Source organism: Rhineura floridana, chromosome 12, assembly GCF_030035675.1.
Source record: "Rhineura floridana isolate rRhiFlo1 chromosome 12, rRhiFlo1.hap2, whole genome shotgun sequence".
NCBI classification, from domain to species: domain Eukaryota; kingdom Metazoa; phylum Chordata; class Lepidosauria; order Squamata; family Rhineuridae; genus Rhineura; species Rhineura floridana.
Window position 1 is genome coordinate 27,416,561 of NC_084491.1, and position 9,931 is coordinate 27,426,491.

Here is a 9,931-nt window from a genome sequence, read left to right on the forward strand (position 1 = left end):
CTTATGCCAGCCGGACTAGCAGGCAGTCCAGGCACACGAAGCAAGGTCCCACCTTGGTGGACCGAGAAGCTCATTAGGGAGTAAGTGGCTCCTGAAATACACCAGACCCAAGCTACTTACTCATCCCTGGCAAATTTTATGATTTGTTCCTGTGGGAAAACTGCATCCATTTTTTTTATTCTGCAAACAGAGCAGTTTTTTACTTGTGCTGTTCAGGGTAGCAGGGGGAGGTAATGGTGGAAACCAGCCTTCTCGAACCTGGGGCCCTCCTGATCTTTTGGATTACAGTTCCCATCATTGCTGCCCCTGCTGTGAAGCAAGAGTGCCTGCACATTCAAAAGATAGGGAAGTTTATCACTGTGACAGAATGTCAGTGGTTTTTGAGGTATGGTGGTTGCATTTCTAAAAAACTGAAATGGTAAAAGTTACTTAGCACTAGAGCTTGGTTCAGAATTGCCCCTCGTTCTTAAATATGGGTCAGTGGGAAGCTGCTGTAATTTTTGACAAATTCAAGGAAACGGCAAGTACTGGTTGATGTTACAAATTGCTGCTAAAAAGAATATATGTAGACCTGTAACATTTTATAATACCAGCAGTGACCCTGATCAAGCAGTATCTGCATTCTGGGCAACCAGAATGTCCCATCTGAGTATTTGCATATGCTCTTGTTTGCACATGGCAAATAAGAAGTGGTGCTATATCATCTCTTTGTTAATAGACAGCTATTTTATATCTCCCCATTACCATCATTTCCCATTACTTGAGATATAGCATACCTGAGCACTCCAGGCCAGTAAAGAAAGGCCTGCTTCTTCATGTCCTGCAAATGAAATCCTTTCTCTGGGTGATGTTCAGCTAAGACCGACTTGGAGTACACCCACTGAAGACTAACTTAAGTTCATTAATTCCAATGGGTCTACTCTGAGTAGGACTTAGTTGCCCACAACCCTCTGCGTTCCACACTGCTTTAGTTCCCTGCCCAACAAACTGGAAACTTGAATTTGTGGGAGAGTTTCCTTCTGGAATAAGTGCCACATGGGTGAAATCCAGTGCTTCATCTTATATCCTATCTATCTTCTACCTAAGATATGGCTCATCCATTGCAGTCAAGCAGTTGTCTTTGAGTTTAATTCCCACAACTTAAATCTGTAATTGTAGATTTAATTCTCAGATCAAATAATATGATGCTGTTATCTTCAGAGGAGTGAGGAGAGAGATCTCTACTTCAGCTTCCATGTGCATAACCCAGAGCCAGTGATGTCAATAAGAGGTAAGTTGACAAAATGTTAAAAGGATATTCCATCTACTTGCAGAACTTCCCAAGAACTTTTATGCAGTGCGATGCAGCGTTGAAGATTTGAGCAGGAAGTTTTCTATGATCCTAAAGATAATTAAACCTAGACTTTGCTTTTCAAACCTGTATTTAATTGTATTTTTTTTAAAAATCATTTCATATGTAACTGCTCGCCAAGTACCACTTTGGAGTTGCTTTTATGAAACTGGATCATATTATGCATGTTCATAATGAGGTTGCTTCAGACTTTGTTTAGAATATCTAACATGGCTGCAAAGTGCAGGCATTTACGTTGGTATGCACATTGGTATAATTGGAATGATCTTTTTATCAGGATAGGGGTAGGTAGCCTGTGGCCCTCCAGATGTTGCTGGACTATACCTCCCATCAGCCTTGACCACTGCCGATGCTGGCTGGCTATGATGTGAGCTGGAGTCCAACAACAGATGATGGGGCCACAAGTCAGCCATTCCTTGTTTAGGACTTGAAAGGGAATTGTGTAAGTTGTTGATACATAGGAAAAACGTAAGATCTTGAAGCAACTGCTAGGGAAAATTAACCAAGCTCAGTGCGTAAGCTGCCTTTGAGGTTTGTGAGGATAAAATGAGGCTGCTCTTTGCTCTTTGGAAGAAGAGCATGAAATGGATAAATGAACTTCCTGGATGGCTTTACACAAGACCCTATTTCTGCCGCGTCCTCCCAGCAGTATGGGGATGTTGATCCAGATTACTGTGTGGGTGTAAAGGTGTTTGAGAGAACTCATAATGAAGTTCCTTGAACAATGAGTGTTATGGATGTACAAATGTCATGGGAACATAGGAAATTGCCTTATTCCGAGTCAGACTGTTGGTCCACCTGGCTCAGCACTGTCTGCACTGACTGGCAGCAGCTCTCCCATTTTTAGGCAGGAGCCTCTCGCCGCCACTACCTGGAGATGCCCGGAATTGGGCCTTCTGCACGCAAGGCAGATGCTCAGCAACATCAGGCAGAATAATGTCATATTACACAAGAAGTTCTGCAGCATGTGGTCTGAAGGAACGTGAGGCCACCACCTTGCTGAAGCTAAGCAGGTCTGGATCTGGTGTGTGCCTGGATGGGTGACTTTCAGGGAACCACACGTACACTGCCTTGGGTTCCATGGAGGTAGAATGGTGGGATTACTCTGATCTTGCATTCCTGTTACTGAACCGTGGAGCCACCTACCTACAGGCTCTCCATCTTGTCTGATTCAACTTCAACCTGTTAGTCCTTGTCCAGCCCACAACTGAATCAAGGTACTGAGTCAGCACTTGCATGGCCATATGTGATGTAACAGAGCACTACAAATCCCCTAATGACTGCTCCCAACATCTTTCGTAGAGATGTTGAACAGCATATGGGGACAGAATGGAACTCTGTAGCTTAACCCAAAGCTTAACATTCAGGGTGTCAAAGCATAGTCACTCAATGCCACCTTCTGAAATTGACCCTGCAGGTAGTGCTAGAGCCCAACAGAAGCACAGGGCCCATTCATGATAGTTATGTCCCCTCAACAGCCACACCCCCTAACTCGCTCTGTTGTCATCCGCACATTCCTCAGTCATTCTTCCGCACACCTCCCACAGCAACAAGCGTTCCTAGGAGTGAACCAGCATGAAAGGGGAGTATGTTAGCTCCTGAAAAGAGTCTTCTCAGTGGTAGACTCACCTCCTTTCACTCTGATTTGCTCCGTCAGCAAGAAAGGGGACAAGGAAGCATGTTAGAAGATTAGTCTCAGTGGCCAACACACTCCCCTTTCATGTTGATTGGCTTGTAGGACACTGGAGAACATAGGGATCTGGCTGGGACCCAGCTACCAAAAAAGTAAGGGGTCTAAGACCACGGATGACTATACCCCTGCTAGAACCCCTGTAAGACAGCATGCCCCAACCAATCAAACTAGTCTAGCAAACAAAACATTTTTGATGGTATTGAAAACTACTGCCATTTCTGAGCAGATGGAACAAGAGTATTGCACTCCCCGTTTTCCTACAAAAGGTCATCCATCAGGGTGACCAAGGCTGATTCAGTGCAAAACTCAGGCCTGAACCCAGAATGGAAAAGGTCCAGATAATCTGTTGCCTCCACTACGTTCTCCATCACCACCCCCAAAATGAAGGCATGTGTGATGGGCAGTAGTTTTCAAAACTGCAGCTCCAAGGTAGGCTTTCTCAAGAGCAGCTGTGTTATTGCTTCCACATTAAAATCACCTTTGATCATCTGACTATATCCTTGAAGACTTTTAAGTGGTCTCCAGAAATTAAGATAATTCTTGTTTCTGTCAGCAGAGGGAGCCCTGTGGTTTAAAAGATGCAAACATTCTTCCAAATTCCAGCCCTCTGTTTAAGGCTTTCATCATCCCTCTAATAGTGAACTGAAGTGGTGGAGTTTGGAAGTAAAATGAAAGCACACAAAATTTAGGTATCTATTTCTACAAACTCAAGTGATTCTCTAGGTATGCAGAAATACAGGATTTTGTAAATTAAAAGAATTCAGTTTGTTTAAATCCCGCAAACTGTCTGATCAAGATTCTGAGTTTACAGAAAGCTGATGACAGTTGAGTCTACAAGGCAGGTGTAGGGAACCTGTGGCCCTATAGATGTTGCTAAACTACAACTCCCACCAACCCTGGGCTTTGACCATGCTTGCTGAGGCTGATGGGAGTTGCAGTTCAGCAAGCTGGAAAGTGAAAGGTGCCCCACACCTGCTGTAGATCCGCCGATGTGTAAAATCATAGAATAGTGGAGTTGAGAAGGGACCTCTAAGGTCATCGAGTTCAACCACCTGCTCAGTGTAGGAATAAAATATATTCAACAGGTGCCTGTTCAGCTGTCTCTTGAATGCCTCCAGTGTTGGAGAGTCCACCATCTCCCTAGGTAATTGGTTCCATTGTTTTACTTCTCTAACAGTTAGGAAGTTTTTCCTGATGTTCAGTCGAAATCTGGCTTCCTGTAACTTGAGCCCATTATTCCACGTCCTGCACTTTGGGACGATCGAGAAGAGATCCCGGCCCTCCTCTGTGTGGCAACCTTTCATGTACTTGAAGAGAGCTATCATATCTCCCCTCAGTCATTTCTTCTCAAGGCTAAATGTGCCCAGTTCTTTCAGTCTCTCCTCACAGGGCTTTGTTTCCAGTCTCCTGATCATCCTTTGTAGTGTGTTCTTGGATCTAGTGCAAGTGTGAGGAACCTTGGGTCCTCCAGATGTTGCTGAACTACAAGTCCCATCATCCCTGATCCTGCTTGTTGGGGCTGATGGGGGTTATAGTAGACCACACTGAGCTAGGTAGACTAATGGTCTGACTTCATGTAACAAGGCTTCCTAGGCCCCTATGGTGCACAGCACACAAGGAGTGATGAGATAATGTCAGGAATCTTATTAGCGTTGCCATTTTGATCTCAAATAATCTCTTTAGCTTGGGGGACTCTTGACACTGTTGGTTCAAAATTACAGGCAATAGGTTTCTCCAAGAGGACAAAACAGATTAGTATGCAGCTGGGCTGCTCAAATCTAATCTGTTCATTTTCAGAGATTTGCTTAAATCCTTATTTGATTTAAGAACATGTTAAAGTTGTTACTCTGCCATCCAAATCTGATTATTCATCTAGCGGATATTGTTCATTTCCATAGCTATCAATTATTTGAGGGAAGGGGATATAAATCTATTATACTTTGGGGTAAATTGCTAAATTAAGTGTTCAGTCATTTCCCTGGGACCACTTTCCATTCAGAGGAAATTAGGATCAGAGTGCTTCCATGTGTTTTTTTTTCTTGTCTCAGATTATTTTGTGTTGGCATATTTTAAAGTTGGCCGTTGAATAGAGCTTCATAGGTCAGGCATGACCTATCTGGTTCTCAGAGAGTTATGTGCTCCCCACTGTTATATAATCCCCACTTTCCTAAATGGTGAGATGTTCCAGGGGCAGCACTAACCGGACCTACCACACATTTCTACTCAGAAGTAACATCTACTGATTTCAATGGGTCTTAATCCCAGGCAACCTCACAGCACTAGACATCCAATGAAGCTGAATGTTGGAAGATTCAGGACAGACAGAAGAAAGCATTTCTTCACACAGCACATAGTTATTTAAACTCTAGCATTCTCTCCCGCAAGGAACAGTGGGAGCCAGCAACTTGGATGGCTAGACAAATCTGTGAGCGAGGAATAGCTACAAACCCTCATGGCTGTGCTCCACCTCTAGAATCAGGGCAGCATGTTTCTGAATTCAGATTGCGGGAAACCACCGCGCAGAATGCTGTTGCATTCAGGTTCTGCTTGCAAGCTTCTCATAGGCAAATGTTTCACCAATGTGGGAACAGGATGCTTGACTAGATGGACCATTGGCCTGATCCAGCAGGGCTCTTCTGATGTGCTTCTGTCCTTAGTTTCCTTTGAATGGAAGAGCACTGGAATTTGGTTAGCTATTGCTGCTTTAATTGATTTTGCTGTTTTTTTTTACTTGTTTTTGGTTTGGATTAGCTCATCCTCATTATTACTGCTGTAGTTGTTGTTAAACAATTTCAACCAGAAGAAAGTTACTGCCACCCAAAACTCAGTTTGTTGGGGGAGAGGGCAACACTGGTCCACCATTCATCTGCTCTAGCCCAAATTCCTTCCTGACATCACACATGCACACCTAATTTTTAAACATAGTAAGTGCCTACAGCCATACTACCCTGAACATGCCTGATATCGTCTGATTTCAGAAGCTAAGCAGGGTCAGACCTGGTTAGTACTTGGATGGGAGACCGCCTGGGAATACCGGGTGTGGTAGGCTTAGAGGGAGGCAATGATAAATCACCTCTGACTACCTCTTACCATAAAACCCTATGAATACATCCAAAAGATTCATAGGGTTGCCATAAGTCGTAATCGACTTGAAGGCATACAACAAAAAGTAAGTAAATTTTGGTGGAATCCAATCAAGTTCCATTAGCACAAGGATTTCTATTTGTGCAATCAAACTTCCCCTATCTCTCCCCCTCATGCCGCCCTTCCCAAATCTACTCTGGAGGGTTGGGGGAACCCCCAGAACAAATTTAAGGGACACCCAGGAAGAGGAGAGAGGGGGAAAGTTCGGTTGTACAGCCAAACATCGTTCTGCTAATGAAACTCCTTTGTTGGATACCATCCAATAATTTTACAATAAAAAAAAAGACTTGGGAGGGGGAATTGTTGGATCTAATGCTAATAAAGTTGAATAAAAATCTAAGACTGATAAACCAAAACAAAATAAGTTCTTTAAAATTCAGAACATCTCAAAGCTGTATTGTGTCTGTGGGAGAAGCAGTAGTGTAGTGGCAAATTCAGAAGTGTAGGATCCTTTCATGATAGTCAGCCATACCGTTCCTCCCCACGTTTTTTTGCTGCTGGGTTGAGAATGAGATCCTTGCTAATGCCAGCTCCTACAACAACAGATGTCCCTAGGAACCAATCAGCATGAAAGAGGAGACTGCTAGCTACTGAAAAGAGTCTTCTCAGTGGCTGACTCTCCTCCTTTCACTCCAGTTGGCTCCAATCAGCAGAAAAAGACAAGGAAGCATGTTAGAAGACTCTTCTCAGTGGCTAACACACTCTCATGCTGATTGGCTCGTAGGATGCTGGAGACAGACGGACCCTGCTGGGACCCTCCTCCCAAAAAAGTAAGGGGTCTAAGACCCCCCAAGACCCTGAACGAGTACACTCATGGGGAGAAGAAAGTTCTGACAGTACTTTAACACAATCCAGGCAAGTTGGGGGAGAGTTAAAGGTAAAATATTTAAATATAATTTAAAGGTCTAATAAGGTTAGGGATGTCTTCAGGCTTGAAAATGCCTTCAGGCTTGAAAATATCTGCAACACACGATTAAGAACTTGTTGGTAATCCTGAATTGGGAGGGTCCATAGCTCAGTAGTAGAGCATATGGCTTGGCACACAGAATTGAATGACTGGTTGGTTCAGACATATTTGAACTGCCTTTCAGGGCACATTGTCCTTACCAATGGTCCAAGTGCAGTTAGAATCCTGTGGTACATTTCTGGTTGCAGCTCCTCAAAGAGTATATTGCAGAGCTGGAAAATGTGCAGAAAAGGGCAACTCGAATGATCAGGGGATTGTAGCAATTCCCCTAGTCAGAAAGATTATAAAGTTTGGGTCTCTTTAGTTTAGAAAAAAAAGTAAAGGGAGGGGACACTTTAGAAAATTTCAAAAAATTATGCATGGTGTGAAGAAAGCGGATAGAGAACAATGTTTCTTCCTCTCAAAGTAGAAGAACCTAGGATCATCCAATGAAACTGAATGGTGGGAGATTCAGGACTGTCAAAAGGAATGTATAGTTAACCCACGGAATCTGCTGCTACAAGATGTTGATGCTGTGATGGTCACCAACTGGAACAGCTTTAAAGAAAATTAGTCAGATTCATGGAGGATAAATCAGTGGCTCAGGACCCCAGTAACTTTAAGGACCTCACATGAACCAACCTGGACACTGCATTCATCATCTGAGGCCCTTCTTTGTGTGCCCTCTCCAAGGGAGGAAAGGAAAGTGGTGACATGGGGATGGGTCTTTTCAGTGGTGGCTCCCTGTTTGTGGAATCCCCTCCCCAGGGAAGCACACCTGGCACCATCGCTGTCTGTTCTTAGGCACCAGGACAAAAGCATTCTTATTCACCAAGGCTTTTGGGTTTTAGTTGGGAGAGTATTTATATAGGTCAGTGGTCTTTGTTATGTTTCTCCTTTAAGTGAGATGCGTAGGACTTCTTCCTTCTATATATATATATAAGACAGTTTTGAAAGCAACAAACAGAACTTCATTCAAGCTTGCTCTGGATCCTATATATCCCTATATATTGGATGAGTATTTTAGTTTTTGTTTATTGATGTTTTATATCTGATTTTAATGTCTTTTTCATATTTCATTTTGCTTTTTGTATTTATTATATTTGTTAGTCACTTTTCTCACTGAAGTGACCCAAAGCAACTTACATTAAAACCAGATAAATGCAAGCAGAGTCAATAAAACCTGAAAACGCATTTATAGATTAAAAACCACTTAGAAGCAAGCATAATCAATCAGTAAAAACCTTACAACCCTCACATCAAATACAAATAGAAATCCAAAGGGTGCAAGTCACTTTGAGACACCTGAGTGCAAAAATGTGACTAATAAATATAGCAAATCATCCTCATCCTTGGGCATCAGTCATGATGGCAATGTGCTGTTTCTAGCATGCCTCCGAGTAATAGTCACTTGGAAGCAACAGCAGAAGAGGAATATTGCCCTCATGCCCTACTTTTGGTATCTGACTGGCCACTGTGACAAACAGGATGCTGGGCTAGATAGGCATCTGCTCTGATCTAGCAGGGCTCTTAGTTTCAAATGCAGTGTAGAGAAGACCTACACCTGAATAAACCTGGGGATGGACAAATTTGTCAATATCAGTTTCTCTCATTCTCATTTTCCCAATCTTAAATCCAGTTTGCCACATCTCCACATCAGTCTGTATTTAAAAAAAGTCCTCACAAAAATGTGTCAGCATGTTGGGCTCCTGCTGGGAGGAAGGGCGGGATATAAATCTAATAATAACAATAAATAATAACAATAAATAATAATAATAATTTCCTAATATGCATGTTTCTGTGCAGTTTTGCTTAGTGTACACATTTTGAAACCAGTGTTTCCTCGTGTGGTGCATTTTGTTTCTTTCCCCTAATATATGCATTTTTATGCACACTTTCCCCTGATATAGGCATTTTGGTACTCATTTTTTTCATTGGGAAAACTGCATTGCACGATTTGGACGAAAATGAATTTCAGAGAATAGCTGTGTTTCAGTTCAGGTATTATTTCAGGATGTGTGAATTAGGAATTAGGTAGGTTTGCATTAAAATGTGAACAGAACTGAATTTCTCTCCCATCCCTTATCAAACCATCAATATTAAAACCAGGTCCCAGCATCAGTTCCAGGAATCTCCATTTAAAAGGATCTCAGATAACAGCAGGGGTGTAGTCGTCCAGGGTCTTGGGGGTCTTTGACCCTTTACTTTTTTGGGAACAGGGTCTCAGTAGAGTCCCTATGTCTTCAGTGCCCTACAAGGCAATCAGCACGAAAGGGGCAAATGTTAGCCATTCAGAAGAGTTTTCTAACTTGCTTCCTTGTCATTTCCTGCTGATTGGAGCCAATCAGAGTGAAAGGAGGAGAGTCAGCCATTGAGGAGACTCTTCTCAGTAGCTAACACTCTCCCCTTTCCTGCTGATTGGCTCCTAGGGACATCTGTTGTTGTGGGGGAAGGCATTAACAAGGATCTCATTCTCAACCCACAGCAAAAGAAAAAAAGGGGAAGGGTGTGTGGCTGTTACTGTCATGAAGGGACCCTGCACTTCTGAATTTGCCCTCTGGATGAGGCTTTCAAGAACTCCTGCCAGCTAGCATAATATGAGCTTTCATGCACTTTTGTATTGAAATGACAAGTTTTAACTCTGGGCCATTACTCAGCCTACCATCATCTTCATATTGTAAGGAGGGGGCAGTGAATCTGACCCACACAAAGTCCTACTTTACACAATCTCTCCCTGCCACCACCACCACTTGCCTTGTCTCTTTATCCTTTGAAAAATCTGAGAGTCTGACCTCTG

At 42.9% G+C, this 9,931-nt stretch overlaps 1 pseudogene; it reads left to right on the top strand.

Moving 5' to 3' along the window:
- The first annotated feature begins 5,974 nt into the window (after nt 1-5,974).
- On the top strand, nt 5,975-6,093 carry LOC133368887 (5S ribosomal RNA; annotated as a pseudogene).
- The last annotated feature ends 3,838 nt before the right edge of the window (nt 6,094-9,931 follow it).